Source organism: Astyanax mexicanus, chromosome 23 (assembly GCF_023375975.1).
Source record: "Astyanax mexicanus isolate ESR-SI-001 chromosome 23, AstMex3_surface, whole genome shotgun sequence".
Lineage (NCBI taxonomy): Eukaryota > Metazoa > Chordata > Actinopteri > Characiformes > Acestrorhamphidae > Astyanax > Astyanax mexicanus.
In genome coordinates this window covers 1,963,051-1,988,407 of record NC_064430.1, presented here as the reverse complement: position 1 = coordinate 1,988,407, position 25,357 = coordinate 1,963,051, and the positions used below count along the sequence as shown (strand labels likewise).

The following is a 25,357-nucleotide window of genomic DNA, read 5'->3' as shown; positions in this document are numbered from 1 at the left end:
GTTTAATACTGGTCTGAAGTGACGGCCAACAGCTGCATTCCTGACTTCATTACATTACGGATGGATTTTTAATGGTGGGAGAAAAAAAAACAATAAGAAATGATTTAATGTGTCAAATATCTACGGAAAATATTCCAACTTCCAGGAGCCAAAGAAAACCTCTGTGTAGCTTCAGGGTTTCAGGGTCTCAGCCTCAGTCCAGTCGGTCCAGTTTCTCAACACTTTACTGATGTGTCACAGAGGACGAGACACTAAAATCGAGTATATGGTTTATTATCTGAATACTGTGCATTTCCTTTGTTTCTTTGTTGATTCTTTGTTTCAATTCTTTGTTGATTGTTATATAAGACTAATTTGGTACTTTTGGTATGCAGTGTGGACAGAGTGCCAAGTCCTGCTGGAAAATGAAATCTGCATCTCCATAAAAGTTGTTATCAGCAGAGGGAAGCTGTAAGATATGAAGTGCTGTAAGATTTTGTGGGAAAACAAAACTGCACTGACTTTAGACTTAATAATAAAACACAGTGGATCAACACCAGCAGATGACAGACATGTCTCTCCAAACCATCACTGATTGGTGGAAACTTCACACTAGACCTCAAGCAGTTTGTACTGTGTGTCTCTCCACTCTTCCTCCAGACTCTGCTCCCTTAATTTACTTAAAATTAAATGTAAAATTTACTGATGATCAGTGATGGATTGGAGAGACATGTCATCTGCAACTTTTAACATTTTCCAGCAGGATTTGGCACACTGCCAAAAGTACCAATTGGTACCAATTGGACACTGATTTTTGGGTTTTCATTGGCTGTAAGCCATAACCATCAAGGATAAAAGAAATAAACGCTTATAACAGACAGGGCTGCAATGATTAGTCAATGTAATCGACAATGTCGATTATTTAAATTTCTCAGCTACAAGTTTCATTGTCGACTAATCGTTAATTTGTAACAGCACTGCATTACACAAAGTGCTGGAGATAGAAGAGACTTGGTCTGTGTCTCCAAAAGTGCCCAAACACAACAGATTACATATTTAATCACTAAATAATCAGTACTTTCCACATTTAAACAACATGTGGACATTTAAACGCCTTTTGAATCTCATGTTTAGCTGTTTTTCTGTTGTTTTTAGTGATGGAGGACAAGGCAAAAATAACAGTTGACTAATCGACTAATCGAAAAAATTATCATCAGATTAGTCATCTACCAAAATAAATATTAGTTTCAGGCCCTAATAACAGATCACTCTGTGTGTAATACATCTATATAATATATAAGTTTTACATTTTAAACTGAATTCCTGAAATAAAGTAACTTTTTTTATTATATTTGATATAAGTTTTTGAGATGCACCTATATGTGTAATAGTCTGTGTATCATTTAGAGTAAATCCTGATTAAAAAGGTATTGTTACACAGGTATTGTGAGTTTCTATGAAATTTAAACCATGTAAACTATGATTTGGACCCAGAGCTAATATTAGTATTATGGTCTGCAGGATACCACAAGCCACTAACCAGCTCTGGTCTGAGGTTTTACCCAGTTTCTGCTGGAGTGTTCAGGCTGGAATTCCAGGTTTATGAGCAGTCGTAAGGGTGATATTACAGAGCTGGAGAGAGGCTGGCTCTATAATAGAGCTGGGCTGTTTACAGCACGGTCACAGCGACACGTAAACCACGAGTCTAATGACCGGGTTTTAGGGTTGGGGTGACGGCAGCTGTTTCAGCACGAGAGATTGCATTTGTTGCAGTTCAAGCTAAAAAAAATCCACTTTTCTCCTATTTGTTTAATCGTTTCTTTAGTAATGACTGTAAAATGCTGTTGAGCCAATCAGTAGTAGCTTCAGGCCATTTGAAGGGCAGTCATTAGTCATTAGAAATATTTTTATATAGATTACTTATATTTGTCAAGCTACAATATGGCATTACATCTTGGCATTTCGGCTGCGCACTTACAGCTCTGGAAAAAAATTTAAAAAGAGCACTTAAAAATGATGAGTTTCTTTGATTTTACCAAATTGAAATTTTTTGGAATATAATCAAGAGGAAGATGGATGATCAAAAGCCATCAAACCAACTGAACTGCTTAAATTTTTGCACCAGGAGTAAAGCAGCACAAAGTTATCCAAAAGCAGTGTGTAAGACTGGTGGAGGAGAATTATTCCACCAAATATTGATTTCTTAACTCTTAAAACTTTATTGAATATGAACTTGTTTTTTGTTTTCTTTGCATTATTTGAGGTCTGAAAGATCTGCATCTTTTTGTTATTTCAGCCATTTCTCATTTTCTGCAAATAAAAAGCTCTAAATGACAGTTTGTAACATTTGGTTCAAAAATGCACAAAAGACTATTTTTTTCGGCGTGTTTTGCTGCTGCACTTGCGCAGATCTCCACATCAACAAGGTCACTTCCCCCACCAGCACTCAAACCCTTTAACCATAAATGGGCATCATGATTAGCATTGCAAAAAGCACTACAGGGTAAGTGACTATTTTAATTGATTGGACTAATAATAAATTTTAATTAAATTTTTGCTGATACCAGCAGGGCGTATAAACAAAAGAAAAAGGGTTTGCCAAAAATATGGGGATATGGGGCAATGGGGCTGACGTGGCCTCCTCCAGGTTCTAGCAGCCTGCACCTTTACTGTCTGAACACTGACCAATCACAACCCAGATCCTCAGATCATACAGGTTTATCCACCTGCTGAAATGGTAGCAGAGCTCTATCAGATCTTTATGGTAAATTCTACGGTTCTCAGAGCAGAATAAGGGAAATACTTTCATTAGCATATTACAGCCCTGCTCACACATCTCTCACTTCTTAAAGTGGGTCAGGATGAGTCATTCCCTCTCTCTCTCTCTCTACCGCTCTCTTTTTCACACTCTCTCATTCTGTCACTATTTCTTCCTCTATCTCTCTCTCTCTGCCTTTCTGTACCCTATCCCTCTACCTCTCTCTTTCTCTCTCTATACCACTCACTTTCATTCTATCTCTCTACCTCTCTCTCTCTCTCTCTAATCTCTCTATCTACCCTCCCTTTCTCTCTAGCTCTCTCTAAACCCTTCCCCATCTTCTCTCTATTCTTCATCTCTTTCTTACTCCCTCTCTCTTTCTATCCTCCTTCTCACTCTGTTTATCTCTCAATATCTTTCTCTACCTCTACCTCTCTCTCTCTTGTCTCCCTCTTTCTATCCTTCTTCTTTCTCAACCCTTCCTCTCTCACTCTCTTTACTCTCTGCTTCGCTACCTCTCTCTCTATTTTACTCTTCCACTCCTTTATTCTGTCTCTTTATTTCCCCCCTTTATCTCTCTACCTCTGTCCTTCCTCTCTCTACCCTTCTTCTCTGTACCTCTCTCTCCCCTGCCTCCCTCTCTACCTCCCTCTCTTTCTATCCTTCTCTCTCTCTCTCTACCACTCTCCCTTCCTCTGTCACTCTCTTTACTTCCTTTCTCTCTCTCTCTCTCTCTCTCTCTCTCTCTCTCTCTCGACAACTCTTTCATTCTGTCTCTTTATTTCTCCCTCTATCTCTCTACCTCTAGGTCCTTCCTCTCTCTACAGTTCTTCTCTGTACCTATCTCTCTCTTTCTCTCCCTCTCTCTACCTCTCTACATTCCATCCTCTTCCAAAGAAACATATTTAATGCTTCCTTCAAGACAAATAAAACAAACGACTGTGATGCTCATCGCTATCTTACACTCTACCAACAGTCTATTTTCACACCTTCTTCCTCCTGCATTGTTTAAATAGCAACAGTGCTTCTGAATATATATCTACACTGACTGAATACAACCAAGACAGAGGTCAACAGTCAGATGTTCATTGCTATCTTGGATACCTTGAGTTAATACTGTCTGCAATCAAGTACAACAAAATGTTAAATCTGTCAAGTTTTCTGAATGTTATTAGAATGTCTTTTTTTATTGATTTAACGTTCTTGAGCGTTCTAGTAACGTTGCTGCAACATTGCTTATGTCAGTGTTTTAATTTTTAGTTTTTAAATTGTTACTTTTAATATTTCTATAAGTTTAGGATCTGTCTAGCTGGGAACGTAACTTGAGTAAGTTCTTTTAGCCAGGACTGTATTTCTGGCATGTTTTCAGTGTTTGTCGATGAGATTAAGGGTATTTCTAAGTTGACTCTGCTCTGAGTTGCTGTAATTTGATGTAACATGGTGGAATTTGCCCTTTAAGCACCGTAGGCCTGGTCGTGTGTGAGTGCTGCATGTCTTGCAATATTTAAAAGAGCTGTAAGTAATATTTCCTTATCACTTTCTTGCCAACAGAGTATTACGCAACGCTTTATAACAATGTTCTGTGATCTTTTAAAAATTCACTTTGTTCCATAATGCATCTGCCTTCCAACAGAAAGCTGACGGGGGAAGCGTTCCCAGCGTGAGATCCTCTAGTGTGGCTGAAAATAAGAATACAGCGACTGCTGAGCTCTGTTTCAACTTAAACTCTTACAAAAGAGAGAAACAGAACAGAGGGTGTATCAGAAATGAGCTTCAGAACAACTCATTTCATCTCCACCTCAATGAACTTTGGATATTTCCTAATCGTATTTAAGTACTTTGAGTTAGATGAACATTTGTGGTCACGTATCATCGCTGTCCAACGATTTTTAGTTTTATACATACTTTCAACAAACAATCTGTCCCTGAAATTGTGCAAAAATCCAGTGTAAAATGGTCTTGATCACTTGGAGATGCCCAAAAGGACACTTGGAGATGCCCAAAAGGACACTTGGAGATGCCCAAAGGGACACATGGAGACACCCAAAAGGACACTTGGAGATGCCCAAAAGGACACTTGGAGATGCCTAAAGGGACACTTGGAGATGCCCAAAAGGACACTTGGAGATGCCCAAAAGGACACTTGGAGATGCCTAAAGGGACACTTGGAGATGCCCAAAAGGACACTTGGAGATGCCCAAAAGGACACTTGGAGATGCCTAAAGGGAGACTTGGAGATGCCCAAAAGGACACTTGGAGATGCCAAAAGGGACACTTGGAGATGCCCAAAAGGACACTTGGAGATGCCAAAAGGGAGACTTGGAGATGCCCAAAAGGACACTTGGAGATGCCAAAAGGGACACTTGGAGATGCCAAAAGGGAGACTTGGAGATGCCCAAAAGGACACTTGGAGATGCCCAAAAGGACACTTGGAGATGCCCAAAAGGACACTTGGAGATGCCCAAAAGGACACTTGGAGATGCCCAAAGGGACACTTGGAGATGCCCAAAGGGACACTTGGAGATGCCCAAAGGGACACTTGGAGATGCCCAAAGGGAGACTTGGAGATGCCCAAAGGGAGACTTGGAGATGCCCAAAAGGACACTTGGAGATGCCCAAAAGGACACTTGGAGATGCCCAAAAGGACACTTGGAGATGCCCAAAGGGAGACTTGGAGATGCCCAAAAGGACACTTGGAGATGCCCAAAAGGACACTTGGAGATGCCCAAAAGGACACTTGGAGATGCCAAAAGGGAGACTTGGAGATGCCCAAAAGGACACTTGGAGATGCCCAAAGGGACACATGGAGACACCCAAAAGGACACTTGGAGATGCCCAAAAGGACACTTGGAGATGCCTAAAGGGACACTTGGAGATGCCCAAAGGGACACTTGGAGATGCCCAAAAGGACACTTGGAGATGCCTAAAAGGACACTTGGAGATGCCCAAAGGGAGACTTGGAGATGCCCAAAAGGACACTTGGAGATGCCCAAAAGGACACTTGGAGATGCCCAAAAGGACACTTGGAGATGCCAAAAGGGAGACTTGGAGATGCCCAAAAGGACACTTGGAGATGCCCAAAAGGACACTTGGAGATGCCCAAAAGGACACTTGGAGATGCCCAAAGGGAGACTTGGAGATGCCCAAAAGGACACTTGGAGATGCCCAAAGGGAGACTTCGGACCGTTTGTGGGAGGGGCTTATACTCATGGTTTGTTTTCACACACAAGAACTCCATCTCCATAGGATCACTACAGCTTCATCAATTTGCTGTTTTTTAATATTTTTATTGGATATAAAAACGGGAGTGGTGAGGAACAGAGCCTGGTTTTGGGATGCTCAGTATTCCTCTGTGCAAGAGATTCTCCAAACCAGCAGCCTTACTGGTTTTAGAAGATTTTTCTCCATGAAGGCCAGCAAGAGACCAGCGTTTATCACCATGCAGTCATGGTGAACATTACTGGATCTTTATTTCTGTATCATTAAAGGCTAACCTTCCTGGAACCATTAAAAAAATTGCTAAAAATTCTTATAATGCTCTTTTTTAGCTGGGATATTTGGAGATGTCCAAAAAGAGCATTTAGAGACACTTGAAGAAGCCCAATGGGAAACTTGGAAATGCTCAAAGGTTGCTGTTCTCTGTCTCTCTACTGTCTGTCTATCTTTCTCTGCTCTTTTTCTGTCTATATCTCTCTGTTGGACTCTCTATTAGCTATCTGTCTGTCTCTCTCTGCTGTTAGTCTCTCTCTATTACTTCCTCTTTCTACCCACCCTCTCTCTCTTTCTCTCTACCCTCTCTCTTTCTCTCTCTATCTCTCTCTCTCCGTCTCTCTCTGTCTCTTTCTCTCTCTCTCTCTCTCAGTCTGTCTCTCCGTCTCTCTCTCTCTCTCTCTCTACATCTCTCTCTCTACATCTCTCTCAGTCTCTCTCTTTCTCTCTCTCTCTCAGTGCTGAATGTAGGTCTCTGTACGCCTACAGTCATCAGCAGGAATCAGTTCTGCTCCAGTTACTGTAACACTACAGAAACACACACTGCAACATATCACCACACCTCACACACACACACACATCAATCACTTACACACACATCAATTACACACAAAGTTACTGTTACACAATTACTGCAATCCTGTTACTGTAACACTTTTAACATCGTTTCATAGTTAATAGGTAACTAAGCAATAACTAATTAATAAATATCTTCTACTAACTACCAGGGAGTACTGAGTAAATACTCAACAGATAGTACTGAACTAACAATAGTAGTTCACTGTTAACTCCACTGAGACTTACATATCTCCTGGAGAACTACTTACAAATGATGTCTCCTTTATAGTAACTACTCATTAATTACTGCTCAAATCAACATTAACTACTCAGCTGAAAACCCTTACATGCCACCTGGGAAATATGGATTTAAAATCAATGTATTTGAACAATTATTCAATCAATTGTGAAATTAAAGGCATTTTTGAATGAAGCCAGTGACACCATTTGTAGTAGTAGTAACCTTAATTACCCTATTATCCTCAGTATCTTCCAAATATTAGCAACACATAGTAAAATACTACAGTGTGTATTAGTCTGCTTAGCCCCTGTTTTTGGAATAAAAACATTATAATATAATATTATTACATAGGAGACATTAATTCATGTTCTCCAGACGACTCTAAGAATGACTTAAGTCTGTAATCATCACCCCATTTAGTCACATATTGTGGTATTATACATTAAACTACTCACCAATACACACTGCAGACAGTGTGTAATAAATGCTGAATCAATTATTGATTATATTGAGTATTTGATTTTAATTGCTGTAATTTTAATTTTAATTTTATTTAAAACTTATTATAAGTTTAGTTTTACTCTGGTTTTATTGATTTTCTAGTACTAAATATCATTGTAATAAGCAGAGCTTTTCAGATGGAGTTGAACAGATTGATCATGATGGAGTATAAATATTAGTTACATTAATAACCCTGAATTAAATGTATTTTTTCACATTAACTAACATGGAAAAATGGCAAAAAGGTCTTATGTGCCCTCAAAATCACTCAAAATCCCACTTCATGATGTCTGTGTGTGGTAGTCAGGTACCACACCCAACCCATGATTTATTTATCTGAGAGAATTCTGATTAAATGTAATATATGGATATGGATATGTAACATCTGTCACTGGGGGGAGACAGACAGATAAAAAGATAAACAGAGAGACAGACAGGTGTGGAAAGACTAAGGCTAGGTTCTATTATTTGGTCCCAGAGGAAGATGGTTAAAAGAGATGAGCCCAACCCCCCAATTCCTCTGGGGCTTCTGGGAGTTCTCCAGACCCTCGATGAACAGCGTTGGGGCGTCATAAAACATGAAATGAAATATATGAATAAATCAGAATAAAGAAAAGCTAAAAGTCATCATTAAAAAGTCTTATTTACACAGTTAAGCTACATCCTTATAAGTCTGCTGCATAGTAAATGAATAGTGAATTGTTAACGACTAGGAAGAAACACATAAGGAATCATGTAGTAACTAAACAGTGTTAAACACACTAAAATACTCTGTGAAGAAGTATTTAGGTGTCCTTGCTGTTCCTTTCCTGGGGCAGTCCTGATGAGTGCCAGTTCGATCATTATAATGTTTTTAATGGTCTTTTTTGTGGTGACTGCACTTGAGGATACTTTCTAAGTTCTTGAAATCCTTCTTTTCAGATTAACTGATTTAAAATATATATTTTTTCTTTATTTAGTTGAGTATTTCTTGCTTCTATAATAATAATAATAATAATAATAATAATAATAATAATAATAATCACTATTCACTGTATACCTGTAACTCTACCTCTTCACTACTCAAACCTTAACATTAAGAGACAAGAAATTCAAGTAATTAACTCTTGATGAGTTCAGCACAGCTGTTAACTGAAAACCATTCCTGATTTTGCAAAATAATTCCATATGTTTTTCTTCATAGTTTGGATGACTTTAGTATTAATCTACAATACAGAACTATGATCAGGAGATCACTGGTTCAAAACCCAGTCATGCAGTTTGCCATCAGCTGCCAGAGCCCTGAGAGAGCACAGTTGTTCTTGCTCTCTCTGGGTGGGTAGATGGCGCTCTCTCTTTTCCCTCTTTTATCACTTCTAGGGTGATGTGGATCAGCACAAGGCTGCATCTGTGAGCTGATGTATCAGAACCGAGTCGCTGCGCTTTCCTCCGAGCATTAGCGCTGTGATGCTACTCGGCAATGCTAAAATTTATTTGTATAGCGCTTTTTACAACTGGTGTTGCCACAAAGCAGCTTTACAGAAACATGATTACAGGACAAAGAATCAGGCAAAACATTAAACATAGAATATACATAATATAGAACCCCCAGTGAGCGCGGAAAAAGAGGCGGAGTCTGACTTCACATGTGTCGGAGGAGGCGTGTGCTGGTCTTCTTAACCCTTCTGGTGTTGGAGCATCACTAGTGATGGGGGGGGGTTAGATTATTGGGCGTATAAATTGTGGAGAAAATGGAAAAAAAAAATTTTTTAAAGAAATTAATAAAAAAGAATGGTTGTCTATAACCATTTAGATATATGATACAGAGCAACAATATACTACACACATATACACACACACACACACACACACACACATATACACACACATACACACACACACACACACACACAGGGAATCTGGGTGATGGGTTAACTATCCTCCTGAGGAGGAACAGAAGAATGTGAGAGAACTGAGGAACCGGGGGGAAGCTCCAGAATGAGCTGATTCTCTTTGTATCAGACGGTTCTGACGGGTCGGGTGTGTGTGTGTGTGTGTGTGTGATGAGAGTGTGTGTGATGATTCTGAGCGGCGCTATTCGGGTCGAGCTGATCAGAAGCTGCAGTAATAGAATAATCAGCAGCTCACACACACACACACACGCCTGTATCCTGGCCTAGTTACAGTCAAACACTGCAGTCTGAGCTCAGATCAAAGCAAATACACACACACACACACACACACACACACACATACAGAGAGAGAGACTAGAAAAAGTGGGAAAACAGCTAAAAAAATAAAAAATAACAACCAGAGAAAAGGCAAAGTAAATGTAGAAAAAGAAGGTGTGAAAAGTATCTGCATCCATTACTCTGTAGGTAAACGTATAGATACTGGTGATTAAAATACTTAGAAGATGAAGAATCAACTCAAGTAGTTTAAATAATAGAAAAGAAAGAAAGGAAAGAAAAAAAGAAGGAAAAGAAAAGCAAAGAAAAGAGAGGAAGGAAGAAATGAAGGAAGGAAGGAAAAAAAGAAAAATAAAGAAAGGAAAGAAAGAAAGAAAGAAAGAAAAGAAGGAAAAGAAAAGTACGGACGTAAGGAAGGAAGCAAAGAAGGAAGGAAGGAAGCAAGAAAAGAGGGAAAAGGAAAAAAAAAGTACAGATGTAAAGAAAGGAAGGAAGGAAGCATGGATGGACAGAAGAAAAAAGGAAAAGAAGAAAAAAAGAAAGGAATGAAAGGAAAAAAGAAAAAAAGGAAAGGAAGAAAAGAAAGAAAAGGAAAGGAAGCAAGGATGACAGGATGGACGGACGAAAGGAAGAAAGGAAAAAAGAAAGAAAGGAATGGAAGAAAAGAAAGGAAAGGAAGAAAAGAAAGAAAAAAGAAAGAAAGAAAGAAAAGTATAGATGTAAGGAAGGAAGGAAAGAAGGAAAGAAGGAAGGAAGCAAGAAAAGAAGGAAAAGGAAAAGAAAAGTAAGGATGTAAAGAAAGGAAGGAAGGAAGAAAGCATGGATGGACAGAAGATAAAAGGAAAAGAAGAAAAAAAGAAACAAATGAAAGGAAAAAAGAAAAAAAAGGAAAGGAAGCAAGGATGAAAGGATGGATGGACAAAAGGAAGGAAGGAAAAGAAGGAAAGTAAGGACGGAAGGATTAATGGACGGATGGACGGATGGATGGAGAGATAAAAAGCTTTCTGTCTCTTGGGTTGTGTTATTATTGTATATATTGTGTAGCTGCTGTAAGCTCTAAAAGCAACATTTATATTTATATATTTTTAAACACAATTCCACACACAAGATGTTTCTAATCAGTGATTTCAGGAGAAACTGAACGAGCAGGTGTGTTTTTAGTCTCCGGTGACCGATCGTCTTGGTATGCTGTTTAGTGGTTTGTGTCGGGATGCCAGTGTGAGTAAGTGATGAGTAATGATTAACTCTATTGTAAGTTGTTAGAGCAGACGTCAGTGTTTAATGTTTCTAAACCCGGTCTGGCCGTGGTTCTGGATTCTTCACCGATCTCTTGTTACTATTCTGGTAGAAAGCGGTGGGAAACGTTGAACAGATGGATGGGTCTGTCGCTCTGCGTCAGTCATTAGTCACACTGAAGGGTTGTGTTCTGTATTCAGTTACACTCCTGATCGTAGCCTAGCTGATACGTAAACTGACCCTACTGTTGAGTTTTTGAGCTTAATTACTAAAATATAATATTTTTCACCAAGCAAACTAGTTTTACCATGTCTGTAAGTTACAGATATCCCACCCTGCAAGGGAAGGTACTGTATACATGTGTGTCTCTCTCTCTCACTATAACTTGCCAGTGCTCCAGTTGCTGAGTATAATATGGAATTAGCCCAAGCCTCATATGCAAATGCCCCGGTTGCTGAGTATAATACAGGGATCTGCCCAAGCCACTAGTGCCAACACTCCAGTTTCTGAGTATAATACAGGGATATGCTCAAGTTTTATGTGCCAACACCCCGGTTGCTGAGTATAATACATAGATCTGCCCAAGTTGCATGTGCCAACATCTCGGTTGCTAAGTTTAATACAGGGATCTGCTCAAGTTGCATGTGCCAACACCCCGGTTGCTGAGTATAATACATAGATCTGCCCAAGTTGCATGTGCCAACATCTCGGTTGCTAAGTTTAATACAGGGATCTGCCCAAGTTGCATGTGTCAACACCTCGGTTGCTGAGTATAATACATAGATCTGCCCAAGTTGCATGTGCCTTATATGGTAATACCCCGGTTGCTGAGTATAATATAGGGATCTGCCCAAGCCACTAGTGCCAACAACTGTTTGTCAAGTATAATATAGGAAATACACCAAAGCTGCATGTGCCAACACCCTATGGGTATTAGCTCGAGCCTTATGTGCCAACAGCCCGGTAGCTAATATAATACAGGGATCTTCCCAAGTTGCATGTACCAACACTCCAGTTGCTGAATATAATACAGACATTTTCTCAAGCTGCATGAACCAACACCCCGGCTACTGAGTATAATATGGAATATATATATATATATATTTTAGCTTCTACAACTGACTGCTTGTGTGCAATGAAGCTGCATCAGATATTTCAAATGCCTAATCAGCAGTTGCACTCATCTTTTTTTTGTTTAAAAGTATTTCTTAAGTGTAAAACACCCCTGTGGTGTGTTGTTGCTTTTGCAGTTGTGAGTGTTTGGGCTGTACAGTATCTGTTCTGGCTGTATTAGTTATTGGCGTTGTGGTTAAATGGGTGCAAGGTGTTGCCGGGCTGAGCTGAGGTCAGCTCGTTCTGGGGCGGTTTGCAGTATTTTGACTTTTCTGCAGTTTTTCAGTTTTTTCTGTGGTCAGATTTCCTCACAGCGGGTGTTCAATCCAGCTGCAGCTCTCTCTCTCTCTCTCTCTCTCACACTTACACACACACACACACACACACTCACTCACATACGCGTGTGTGATGCAGCGACGTGACAAACCGCAGACCACCACAGATGACAGTGTGACCGCTAAGACAGGAAAGAAGACCGAGGTCACGCTAACTCTGTGGTAAAACCTAAAGCCAGGATTTCCTCTACACATTATTAACCTCTCTCTCTCTCTCTCTCTCTCTCTAACACACACTCTATCTTTCATTCTCTTTTACACTCTTCCTGCACCCTTATTCACGTTTTTGCTTATTCCCATCCACATGCAAACCCTGAAGCTCCACTCAGACAAATCTCATCTATCAATCTGATACTGTAAGGCCCAATCCCATTTCTCCGTTGTACACTACCCCCTTATTTTCAAGTGTATGAAGAGAAGAATTGGGAAACCCTTCATGCACCCGATAACTTTATAGAAACACACTGTTTTATTTTTATTTTTAAAGCACTTTCTGGCCATATGCCATCATACATCACACAAATGCTTATTAAAAATAATACAACTTATCAGAGTTGCTCCAGTGACGAGAGTTCTAGTGAACTGGGAAAATCTGCTTTTAGCTACAGAGCACCATCGAGCTGAAATTCACTACAGAAACTCTAAAACTCTTAAACTAGTTGGTTTTACTTATTTATTTAATGTCTTTAATGATTTTTTAATATGTTTTTGAGTTTTTTTTGGCTTATTTTATTTTTAGACAACATTATTTTTTTGGTACGTTTTAGCTGTCTTTTAACATTTCTTTAATAGTTTATTTTTGTCACGGCCTCGCTCTGTTCCCCTGTGTTTCAGTGTTTCCTAGTGTGTTTCCCCAGTATTTTTCCGTCACGTGTCTTTAATTTGTAGCTCCGCCCTTTCCCCAGGTGTTCATTGTTTCATAGTATAAATAGTACCTGTTAGTCTATGTTTGCCGTCGGTCTTTGCACCAACTCCCGTTGTCTGTCTAGCCATGTTAGCCCTTGTGATATCCACGGTTTTCTTTACGTTCTGTTTATTTCTTGTTTATTTCTGTTCCTAGTTTTTCCTCGTATTTATCCTTGTATATATCTCCAGTCTTGTTAGTTATTATCAAGTCAAAGTCAAAGTCAAAGTGGTTTTTATTGTCATTTCAGCTATATACAGAGTACACAGTGAAACGAAACAACGTTCCTCCAGGGACCATGGTGAACATAAACACAGTGTAGACAGAACAATAGTGCAACAGTACAAAAGTGCAGACAGACAATACAACACAATACAGACAAAGAATAATAAATAACAAGACAGTGTGCAAATTATGCAGTGTGCAAAAAAGACCAGTGAGGTAGTAATTACTCTATTACACAGTGTGCAATAGAGTCCAGTGAGGTAGTAGGGTTTTTAGTGCTTTCCATTTTCTGGGGTAAGTGGGGTAAGAGTGTGTGTGTGCATGTACAGAAAAACCATCAGTTCAGTCTCTGCAGTTGAGGAGTCTGATGGCTTGGGGGTAGAAGCTGTTGCAGAATCTGGTCGTGCTGGACCGGATGCTGCGGTACCTTCTTCCCGAAGGCAGGAGGAAGAACAGTTTGTGTGAGGGATGAGTGGGGTCATTCACAATGCTGGTTGCTTTGCGGATGCAGCGGGTGGTGTAAATGTCCGTGATGGAGGGGAGAGAGACGCCGATGATCCTCTCAGCTGTCCTCACAATACGCTGGAGGGTCTTGCGGTCAGAGACGGTGCAGGTCCCAAACCAGGCAGTGATGCAGCTGCTCAGGATGCTCTCAATGGTATGGAGTCAAAAAAGGGTCATAAAGATTTTGAGTTAGTAAAACAGAAGTCACAAATGTACTGAAACTTGTAACTGCGTTTAAACAACTGCATGCACGAAAATCCAAATCCACAAATTAACTGGAATGTGCAAACTTGAAACAGAAAGTAATATTAATAATAATTCAAATGTACAAATGTGAAAAAAATATTTTAATTATATATAAATATATATTTTTTTATTTGTAAATCCAATCTCTTCAATGTGTGAATCAGTACTGCTCAAATGGCTTAAGCTGGGTCAGACCAAAAATCACATGGAATTTGTGAGGTTGTAAATGTGACAGTGGGTGTTTTTCACTGTGGAGCTAAAAATCCTCTCATTCATCTTCTCTCCTGCGTGTGAAGCTCCAGCTGCAGTTGCGAATTTTGACCCTGTTTTGACGCCTGATTGATGAACCAATAGGAAAGCTTTATCCGGACCAATCAGATTACGGGGTTTGTTTAACCAATCAGAGTTGGAACTGGGCAGTGGGTTGGGCGCCCATATTATACTCAGCATCCGGGGTGCTTCCTCAAGCAGCTCTGTTTAGTCGCTCACTCACTAAACTGCAGTGTGAAACTAAACTAACCAGACTAAATACAGTACAGAATACAATCACACACACACACACACACACACACACACTCACACACACACACACACACTCACACACACACACACACACAGACACACGCACACACACACTATACATATACACACTTATACACACACACACACACACACACACACACAGACACACGCACACACACACAACCAGGCCAAGGCGGCTGTGCAGTCTCCATGACAACTGGCTGGAATGTTGGGGCCATCATCAGCATGCTCGTCCACATCTACACTACTGCTCTCTCTCTTTCTCTCCATCTCCCTCTCTCTTTCTCTCAATCATTCTCTCCATCTCCCTCTCTCTTTCTCTCAATCATTCTCTCCATCTCCCTCTCTATCTCTCTCTCTCTTTCTCTCCGTCTCCCTCTCTATCTTTCTCTCTCTCTCTCATTCTCTCCGTCTCCCTCTCTATCCCTTTCTCTCAATCATTCTCTCCATCTCCCTCTCTATCTCTCTCTCTCTTTCTCTCCGTCTCCCTCTCTATCTTTCTCTCTCTCTCTCTCTCTCTCATTCTCTCCATCTCCCTCTCTATCCCTTTCTCTCAATCATTCTCTCCATCTCCCTCTCTATCTCTCTCTCTCTTTCTCTCCGTCTCCCTCTCTATCTTTCTCTCTCTCTCTCTCATTCTCTCCGTCTCCCTCTCTATCCCTTTCTCTCAATCATTCTCTCCATCTCTCTCTCTATCTCTCTCTCTTTCTCTCATTCTCTCCATCTCCCTCTCTATCTCTCTCTCTCTCTCATTCTCTCCGTCTCCCTCTCTATCTCTTTCTCTCAATCATTCTCTCCATCTCCCTCTCTATCTCTCTCTCTTTCTCTCATTCTCTCCATCTCCCTCTCTATCTCTCTCTCTTTCTCTCATTCTCTCCATCTCCCTCTCTATCCCTTTCTCTCAATCATTCTCTCCATCTCTCTCTCTCTCTCATTCTCTCCGTCTCCCTCTCTATCTCTTTCTCTCAATCATTCTCTCCATCTCCCTCTCTATCTCTCTCTCTTTCTCTCATTCTCTCCATCTCCCTCCCTATCTCTCTCTCTCTCTTTCTCTCAATCATTCTCTTCATCTCTCCCTCTCTATCGCTCTCTCTCATTCTCTCCATGTCCCTCCCTCTCATTTTATCTCTCTCTCTCTCTATCATTCTCCCCTCTTCCTTATCTTTTCTATCATGCTCTCACTCTCTCTATCATCTGTTTCTCTCCCTCCCTTTCTCTCTCTTTCGCCCTCTCTATTATTCTCCCCTCTCTCTATCTTTCTATCTCTCTCTACTCATCTCCCTGTTTCTCTCCCTCTCTCTCTATCACTCTCCCATCTTTCTTACCCTTTCTATCATTCTCTCACTCTCTCTACCCATCTGTTTCTCTCCCTCCCTATCTTTAACTCTTTTTTCCCTTTTCCCTCCACTTTTCTCTCTCACTCTCTACAAGTCTAGCACTTTATTTCTCTCTCTATTTCTCCTCTCTCTCTCACTCTCTCTCTATTCTATCTATCTCTTTCTCTTTAACCAGCAAGACAAGACTGGTTAAAGAATACGGTGAATAACTAAATGTTATTTGAACACCTGTATGCAAAATCCATGCAAAATCTATGTAACCATCGAATCAGCCAATCATAAGACAGAATAGCAATGTGAACATCAAGCATCAGAACATGGGCAAAAATGTGATCACTTATTCTGACGTTTGTGTGACTTTTTTTTTTTAACCATGGGGGCAGAATAGGGGGCAGTTGCCACCCCTGACCCCCCAGAGTCTGCCAGTGTTGCTGACCATGTGCATCCCTTCATTGCGCCCAAAATTAATGAATTCTACACCATCATTCTCACAGCTAGCTAAATCACAGATAGTGATTTAGCATAGCTAATTCCATAAAACAGCCACAAACATTAGGTTATCCAACAAAAATAAGATATTCAAGTCTGATGTAATAAATATATAAATAAATAAAGACACTGTTGCTAGCTTCTGCTGCTATTTATATCCGTATCTCCATGCCCCGTCTGTGCTGTAAGGCCATAGGCCCGGCGCACTGGTGCTTGGGAAAGCCTCTGGAGGGCGCTGTGGGGCAGGGGCCGGGTCAAGCTGGGGCAGGACCTCGGCTCAGGGCTCATTCGCTTCTTCTGGACTCTTTGTTTCCAGGATTAAAGAGGCCAAACCACCAGTTTTCAAGTGGAACTGAAGCATAAAGCAGAACTTCAAACGTCCAAAACCATAGATGGTCATGAACCAGATGCTGAGATTATCAGAGACTGAGGGGCAAATTCTCAGATAGGAAATACAGGCCTTCTGCCTACAGCGTTTAAACAGCAGCAGAGCTTCTGAATATATCTACACTGATGGGCCTGGTGTTCTGGTTATGAAATGAGGTGTGTTCAGGTACATTTCTGGAGTTTTGCTTGTTTATCTTGGTAACAGAAAACACAGGAGCTCCACTGACTGAATACAACCTAGACAAAGGCCAACAGTCAGACGTTCATCGCTATCTTGGTAACTTTAACATCAACAATAAACAGAATAGTAAATAAAATAACATTGCTGTTCCCGTAAATGAGCTGCTGGAGCTCCTTCACAGCGTCAACCAGCAGCTCAGTTTCCTCTGCTGAGAAGAGTTTGTTGAACACGTCCAGGTAGCTGCACCGTTAAAATAGCAATCCACCAAAGACAGAGCTCACCTGTACTACTCTTAAAGAGAATGATGAGCAAGAGACACTCTGATTTTCATGTTACGTCCAAAATTAATCAACCACACCCATGATTAATTAACCCTTTCAGACCTTAATTATCTTTAGTGATGAAAAACAAATGTAAAAATGCTGTTTTTTTGTCTGTACTTTTACTCTACTATATAATCTATATTGCAAATAAATCCAATTAACTTAAAAATTTAATCTTTTCTTGTTTTAATTCCTTTGCATTTGAGGCCTGTGTGTAATATTTTATATTTTATATTGGTCCTTTTATTTTACAAACCATCTCTAAACACACCGCGCTCCCAGTAAACACTAGTTTACTATCTCAGGACTTCATACAAACCTACATACTACTCAGTGTAGCTGTAATGCTTACCGTGTGCAATATCCATCTCACTACATGTACTGTGATCCCCTTATCACCATTTGTGCAATATGTTTAATGTGCAATATTTTTCTCACTTTTTTATCTACTATTTATTTGATATTTATTCACTGTTACTCTTGTGCAATAATACTCGTCCACCCTACCATAATCATATCTCTGTATATATATTTTTTTCTTTTACTATCTATACTTTTTTAAGTATCTTTATATATTTTCCTGCAATAGTTCTTTGTATATATAGATTTATCATTATTTGTTTATACCTTTTCCTGACCTGTTTCTCTGTCCTTTACTCTGCACTGCTGTAACATGGTAAATTTCCCCATTGTGGGATTAATAAAGGACTATCTTATCTTATCTTATCTAAAACAATACTAAATAAATACTAATAAAACAACCTGATTAGTTCTAAGTCAAGATAAATTAGTAAAAATTATGTGTTACAACAATTATATTGATTAGAACAGTAGGGCTCTGATAAGCCTAGAGCCAGTGTTGAGCCGAATTCAGCACCCCCGTCAGGAAAAGCACCCCCTCTCAGGAGCGAGCATAAACGTCTTCTTGGCTTTTAATTTTTTTAGAAATTGAAACTGACCGCTAAGAAACAAGAGAGGGGGTGCTTTTCATGGTGGGGGTGCTGAAATTGGCACAACACCAGTACTGAATAGTGCTCAGTCTTGTAGCCTGTGTTTCTTGAGAGCTCTGAGCGCTGTAACATCTTTCTTTCTTGTTGTGGCACATCCGAGACCCCGCCCACTTTCCCACGCTCACTTAACGTTCCTCTATTCTACACAGAGAGGCTCAGTCAAAGCAGCAGCTCTGAACTTTAACCCCATAACCCTCGGCTTCCTACAAGTGCTAAGGTTTACACACACGGAGAGAGGGGGGGGGGGGGGGGGGGGGGCTTTCACTATTCACCATCGCTTCCGTTTCATTCACTCACACTCTCACACTTATTCAGATACACAGCAGGAACTGCTACAGGAAAGATGGAGGGGTTAATCAAATACTGATACAGTTCAAAACTAACATTTTACACCATTTAACAAAACGCCACAACATCAAACTTTACAATCCAACAATCAGAGAAAGGGTTTCTTATGTATAATTCGATTTTTAGGGCGTTTTTAAACCTGTATTTTAATTCTCGTTTATTCAAAGCATTTTTTCTGGACATACAGGGAGACAGCTGGACAGACAAATGGATGGATAGATGGACAGACGAATCCCAAAGTGTATGTTCTTTGACATTAACATTAATGCAGCTAGATTGGATGGATTAACAGACAGACAGACAGAAAGACGGACTAACAGATGGATGTACAAACAGACAAGACAGATGGATAAAGGGAGAGATGGACGGACAGACAGACGCATGGACAGATACAGATAGATAGATAGATGGATGGAAAGATGAACAGACAGACGGATGATCAGACAGATGGACAGACAAATGGATGGACGGACGGACAGATAACCAGGCGGACAGACAGACACACAGATAGGCAGATGGAGATATGAACAGACAAATAGACAGAGGGAAAGACAGAAGCATGGGCAGGCAGAGGAAGAGACGGACAGACAGACAAACAGCGGGGCGGCTAGACAGACAAAAAGAGACAGACAGAAAGATAAATAGTCATACAGAGAGATTGGTGAAGAGACACATGGAGAGATGGATGGATAGATTTTAAAGGAAATTTATGCCTCCAGTAGCAACAATGCAGACTGGCATTGTCAGAAATTTTTTCCTGAATATATAAAAAACTAAAAAAACTAAAAATTGTGTGACTAAAACCCTAAAATATGAATATTAATAAATTAAATAAAGGTTTCATATTTTATACTGTGTTTTTTCTTTACATATTTCTGTCCTAATATTTTTTTTTATGTATGGCTGCACCTGTAACCATATTCATCATCATCATTCTGCTGGAACACAGAATTCCTACAGAGGATTTTATAGATCTGATTCCCCTGGGCTCTCAGTGTTCCTCTGTAATCTACTGAAACAGAACGTGCAGTAATAATTACTGTGGGGGAGTACTGGGTGAGTACTGGGTGTGTTACAGTGTGTGCAGGAGATTATACTGCAGGACCGAGAGGAAGCAGGACTCACAGTAAACCCAGTTATAGAGACTAAAGCACAAAACAGCAGCAGCAGCAGCAGCAGGACGGTTAGCATCAGGACCTGGGGCCTCATGTACTAAAGGTGCGTACCCACAAAAACATTGCGTACACCATATTACACACTCACGGTCAGATGTACTAAATCTGATTTGAACGTGAGAAAGTGCCCAGTTTCCCCGCGGCACTTTCATTTCAGACGTACGTATGTTTTTTCTACGTATGTATTGTGTTTTTGGCGACACTTAAAGGCGATCCTTTACGCACAGAATATAGTAAAAACCAGAGGTGGAAAGTAATGAAAGTAATGAATTACATTCAATCAAGTTACTGTAATTGAGTGGATTTTATGAGTAATTTGTAATTTTTTAAGTAGTTTTCAAAATAGGTAATTTTACTTTTACTCAAGTACATTTTAACACGAGTAATTTACTTTGCTACATTGGAAAACTCCCCATTACTGAGTACAAAATAAAATGCTGGGGGAAAAAAACAATTGTCTGTAAAACTATAAAAATACAGTTTATAGTCACCTATATGACCATAAAATGGATCATAGAAACCTATACCACTTGTTCTTGAAAATGTCTGAAATGAATGCCTGAAAGGTCCAAATTATTATGTGGAATAATAGTTCATTAAAAATGATTTAATGTATGATTTGTTTTACTTTTTTACATAAAATAATTAAAAGTAACTATGTAACTTTTACTCAAAGTACATTTTAAATTGAGTACTTTTTTACTTTAACTCGAGTAGATTTTTAGATGGGTACTTTTACTTTTACTTGATTAGAATTTTAGCAAAGTAAAGGTACTTTTACTTAATTACAATTTTCAGTACTTTTTATGTAACTTTTACTCAAAGTACATTTTAAACTGAGTACTTTTTTACTTTTACTCGAGTAGATTTTTTGATGGGTACTTTTACTTTTACTTGATTAGAATTTTAGCAAAGTAAAGGTACTTTTACTTAATTACAATTTTCAGTACTTTTTATGTAACTTTTACTCAAAGTACATTTTAAACTGAGTACTTTTTTACTTTTACTCAAGTAGATTTTTAGATGGGTACTTTTACTTTTACTTGAGTAGAATTTTAGCAAAGTAAAGGTACTTTTACTTAATTACAATTTTTCAGTACTTTTTCCACCTCTGGTAAAAACCAATATTAGGTAAAATAAAGTAAATTAATCAGACAATTAATCAGTAAATTAATCAGACAAGTTCATTGGCTTACTGAAATAATCATTCAACGTGTTCCACTTAGCCTAGATTAAATAAACATGCATAAAATGTTGAGCTGGGTAATTTGTTAAAATACTTATTAGACAGCGGCTACGCTACACGCCTTGCGACACTTTCTCAACAGGCATATTATACTGTAGCATAGTATTATTATTGTTATTGTTATTATAACATTATACTCTGCGTAATTGAGAGAGGAGGCATGGCAGGTGTGATGTGTTTGTGCACTTTACGCTTAATTTCAAGTTGATTGTGATGTACTAAGAGAAAGTACGTGAGATTTCGCCTACGCACAGTTTGATACATCCAGATTTTTTTTGTGCGTCTGGAACATTTTAATAGGAAGTTCACGCAAGTCTCAGTCTCAGTGAGACCCCTGATACTGAACCAACAGCAGCTCCAGACCATTACATAACCCCAAACTGAGGGACGAGTGAATGAAAGCGATTGTGATGGCATGGACCTTTATTTTGCTTTTTGCTGTGTTCCACTTCCTGGAGCGGCCATTTTGTCTCTTCCTGGTTAGGCTTATTGTTGCTGTTTTCCCCCCTTCATGTAGTGGCTAATTAGCAAAATGGTTTCTTCCATGCTCTGATTGGTTTAGGCCCTGTTAATTAGCCCCTTTGGCCTCCTTAAAGCAGACAACACATGCACCCTTGCTCTCCATTTTGATTGGCCCCTCTAGCTGCTGCTGGAAGCTCCTGTTTGAAGCCAATGCTGTTCATGCTTTTAAGGTAATGATTACTGTTTTTAAGTACTTGATTAAAAGCTAATGTGTTAGTCCTTTGTTAGTATTTCTTATCTTTTGTGTTTAATGACTGTTTGTTTTATTATCAGTTCCTGACTATTGCCTTGATTTTATGTACGGTAGGCCCAGCCATTCGGGTTTTAAGGTAAAAACAAGTTCTTGTTTTTGTTCAAGATATTGTAAGCGATATTGCAAGTCTCTTAACAGTTTTCAATTTCATTCTTTTTGTAGGACTGACCTCTAGCTAGCTGCTGTTTTGTAATTATTCTGTTTGTTTTATTTTGATTTGTTTTGGTTTATTTTGAGTATATTGGTTTGTTTGTTTCTGTTTTATTTGTTTCTTTTGATTAATATTATTTTTTATAATGGTTTCGCTCAGTAGACTAAACTAGAGACTTTATGGGCTGTATTAAGTCACTGCCATCATAACACTTTTGCTAGTGGTTCTTGGAAGCCTGATGGACCTAAGAGTAACGATTAGGGAAATACGTTTGTCACTTTTTAAAGTGTGAGGTTTTAAGCTGTGAGATCTTTTGTTGGTATTTGTAAACACGTGTGACTAATCAGATTTTTGGGTGTTAAATTTCCCTTTCTCTCTTGTCTACCTGTTTATCTCCAGGCCCCTTGGATGTGTGGATTTATGCAGTGGTGTTCAGTTGCATAAAGAGCCCTGTGTTTTAATTGAATAACTATATTCTTGATTTGGTACCAATGTTTTAATGAAAGTAAAAATAAATGTGAATGAGATTTCTATTTTGTGTGGAAAATAAATTAATTGTTTTGGAAACTTGTCTCTTTGCTCAGAAGTGAATCATTTTACTGTAGCAGTGTACTTTACTGGGTTACTTCTATAGCCAAGGCCAAGTGATTTACATACTGTTACACAAGGTAGCCCCGAAACTGTAGGACAGACGGACAGACGGACAGACGGACAGACAGAAAGACCCCTACTGCAAGCTGTTGCTCTCACTCTTTTCAGGAAGACTCTATTGAGAGGCAGCACCGCCTCCTTCACCAGTGAGGAACACTCCACGCCTCGGGCTCCTCCAGGAATCACACGCTCTCAGATCAGGAGACCTGGGACAGAACATTACACCACCAAGACCAGGAATTACAAATAGAACATTATTCCCCAAAGGAAACACAAAACTGTAGAAAACAAGATTCTGAACAGAGAAAAGAGATCCCACTGCAGGTCCTGGGGGGTAGAGAGAGAGACAAACAGACAGACAAAGATGGACAGATCCAAAAGTATAATGTTAATTGGCATTAATGAAGCAAGATACTATAGGTAGAAAAATAGATGGACGGACAGAGAGATGGACAGACAGACAGACAGAAAAACAGACAAATAGATAGACTGATGTATGGACAGATTGCAAAGTGTAATATTTCTATTAATGCAGCTAAATGCTACGGACGCACGAATGAAGGGACAAACAGATAGACGGACAAAGAGAAATTTACTATTTCTAGGGCCTTGAGAGACGGACAGCCGGACAAATTGATTGATGGACAGACAAATTGACAGATAGATAATTTGACGGATGGACGGACAGGGACAGACGGACAGACTAACAGACTGAAGGACAGAGAGAAAATGACCAATTCTAAGGCCTTGAGAGAAGGACAGACAGACAGAAACAGACAAATAGATAAACAGACAGACGAATCCTGAAGTATAATGCAGCTAGATCATATAGATAGATGGATGGACAGACAGACAAATAAATTGATGGACAGACAAATGGACGGAGAGATAGATTGATGGATTCCAAAGTGTAATATTCATTGATATTAATGCAGCTAGATGCTACAGATGGAAAGACGGATGGACAGACAGATAGAGATTGAGATGGATGGACAAACATGGATGGGCTTTGAGAGAAGGACAGACGGACGGAAAAAATAGACTGACGGATGGATAGATGAATGGACTGTATAGACGAAGTATAATGTTCATTAATATTAATGCAGCTATTTACTATAGATAGATGGGCTGTCAGACGAACGGATAGATAGTGAGACAGTTGGACAGACAGATGGACGGAGAGAAATGTACCATTTCAAGGACCTTGAAGCATCAAGCCGATAACAGGGAACTAGATCCAACTCCAACTCATCACCTCATACTCTGTGAAAGTGGAGGCACACCTGAGAGTAGAGCAGTGTATGGACCATGCTCCATATCTAACAGTAGATACCGTACTCTTTACATATGATGGCGCAGCGTTGGTGGAGAGGGGACCGCGGTGCAGACGGTGTGTAGAGTGGTGCTGCTATTCTAGACGTGGAGGTGGGAAGTGTAGAGAGAGGGATGAGAATGAAAGGATAAGCTCTTACATAAACCTGAAATCAACCAGCATCCCCCACACTGATGAGTTCTGCATGATTCACCCTCAATCAAACCCTGGGTACCACTCCAGCCCAGCACACCTCACCACCAACCTCCGCTTCCTCACACCACATCACACCACACCACGCTTCCTACAGTGTAAAAACTCAGTTTTAGTCAGTTTTTAATCATATCAACTAGCTTCATTATGCTAAATAAACTCAACGACCAATACAATACACACTATTTAAACTTTTAGAGCCCAATAAGCTCATTTAGAATCCAAAAATCACACCCTGTGTTCTCAGGAATTAGTTATTCATGCATGACCATGGAAAAGAAAATAGTTTTACAGCTCAATATCATTATTTATCCAGCTCTAATAAACAATTATAGACTAGAAACAGATCTCTCTCTTACTAAGAATAAAATACACCTGTTTTAGGTTAAATTACATTATATATTGTCTTATTAAAAAAGAAAAACCTGCCAAGTTAAGTTTTAAATTATGTTACTGTAGGAATTTGTTATGGTAGTTATGGAATGGCAAAATTATTTGGTTGTTTATAGACCAGAATTTAGACTGCTATAAAATAAAAACTCCAATAATAACTCAAGTGAAGTCTTAAATAACAACTTTAATAGTTGTATGTATGTTTTAAGGATTTAAATAAACAGGATTGAAAATCTGTAGTAAAAAGATTTAAAATTTAGTCAAATGTGTTTGTATATAGACCAGAGTTTAGACTCCTATAAGGTTGCTGTATCACACCACCAAATTCATAAACATCTCATTCACCTGTAATAAAGGTTTAAGTTTATGTTTTTATTTTACTGTAGCATTTTAGAGTAATGGGAGGTCAAACTTAAGAAAAATGTATATTCGGTTTTGCATAATCTAAAATTTGGAGCCCTATAAAACCAGTAAATCAAAGTTTTATCTAATGACACAATTACATCCTTGAAGAACCCTTTCTATACCAATAATGAGATCAGTATCATTAAGTTATTCCACTGTAG

At 39.3% G+C, this 25,357-nt stretch overlaps 1 long non-coding RNA gene across 1 annotated transcript; it reads left to right on the top strand.

Annotated features, from left to right (window-relative positions):
• The first annotated feature begins 21,464 nt into the window (after positions 1 to 21,464).
• LOC125787162 (uncharacterized) lies at positions 21,465 to 22,793 on the top strand. Its single transcript, XR_007429105.1, has 2 exons — positions 21,465 to 22,147; positions 22,622 to 22,793. It is a non-coding gene; the product is annotated as an uncharacterized LOC125787162 (long non-coding RNA).
• The last annotated feature ends 2,564 nt before the right edge of the window (positions 22,794 to 25,357 follow it).